This window comes from Caloenas nicobarica, chromosome Z (assembly GCF_036013445.1).
Source record: "Caloenas nicobarica isolate bCalNic1 chromosome Z, bCalNic1.hap1, whole genome shotgun sequence".
Taxonomy (NCBI): domain Eukaryota; kingdom Metazoa; phylum Chordata; class Aves; order Columbiformes; family Columbidae; genus Caloenas; species Caloenas nicobarica.
In genome coordinates, this window is record NC_088284.1 from 64,664,198 (window position 1) to 64,665,381 (window position 1,184).

At 44.6% G+C, this 1,184-nt stretch overlaps 1 non-coding gene across 1 annotated transcript; it reads left to right on the plus strand.

Annotated features, from left to right (window-relative positions):
- Window positions 1-319: 319 nt before the first annotated feature.
- Window positions 320-391, plus strand: TRNAH-GUG (transfer RNA histidin (anticodon GUG)). The gene has a single exon. It is a non-coding gene; the product is annotated as a tRNA-His (tRNA).
- Window positions 392-1,184: the final 793 nt, after the last annotated feature.

The following is a 1,184-nucleotide window of genomic DNA, read 5'->3' on the forward strand; positions in this document are numbered from 1 at the left end:
AGATTCTCAGACCAAAACCATTGTATGTTTAAAAATAGATGTTAGCCAAACAGAAGGCAACAAAAGATTTCCACACCAGACTGCAATTGCCAAAAGGAGCAGGAACATTTTTCTGCCACCATAATATTTGTGCCTGTCTTGTATGCATGCACATCTCTGTCAGCAGCACTGTTTTCAGCTGGGGAATGCCTAGGTGTGCCCCAACAGCTGTGGTCACCCCAGGGAGGAGGCCAGCACTTGGAACATCATAACCAGCCTGTGCTAGGTGGCAATGCTTGCATGGCTCTGCTAGAGGGGACACCTGAGTCTTCTGTATCTTGCCGTGATCGTATAGTGGTTAGTACTCTGCGTTGTGGCCGCAGCAACCTCGGTTCAAATCCGAGTCACGGCAGAGAGGAGAGGGAACAATTTTTGTCTTCACTTTTGGAGGTTTGGTGCTGGAGGCACACCATGGGGGACACAACACCCACCCAAGCCCTCACACTGCAGTAACTGCTGAACAGGACTCCATGTCTGAAGCGCAGAAAAAGCAGAGGGAGGGAAGCAGTAGCTGCACAAAAAAAGCTCGTGTAGCTCACTGCTACATGATAAAGTGGTTGACACTCTTTGCCTAGGTTTTTTTGTCTCCTTTTATGTGATTTCAAGCAGTTCACACAGATGTCATTGTACTATGGTTTTCTGGGACAACATTTTCACTGACTTCATTCTGTCAGTTTTTTAACATATCTCCTTTCTCTCTCCCAGTGACGACTGATTTCTTTCTATGATCTGTCCCCAGAGATGACTCATCACAAAATAAAATTCCAGAAGAATTTTTCAGGAAAGAGCACCAAAGAAGGCATGAAATTCCATGCAATTAGTTTCTTTATTGTGACACTTCTTAGTATCTTTTTTCCAAGAATGATGCATTTATGAAGCCAGTAATCAATAGCAGCAGATGGGAGACATAATGTCTAGATCTGAAATTTGATTAAAGAGAAGCTTGACACTGCTGGAAATGTAATGCCATTTTTGTGGGGAGAGGTCTGTGTGGGAGGTCTCTGCTAAGAGGTGAGAAAATAGCCTGACATGATTCTCTGTTTATCTAAGTACTGTTCCCTTGTTCACGGTGGATGTTGCTGTTCACTGGGGCAAAGGTGTTAGGGACCAGTGGTTTTCCAGTATGGGGATGGTGAGGTAGAGAA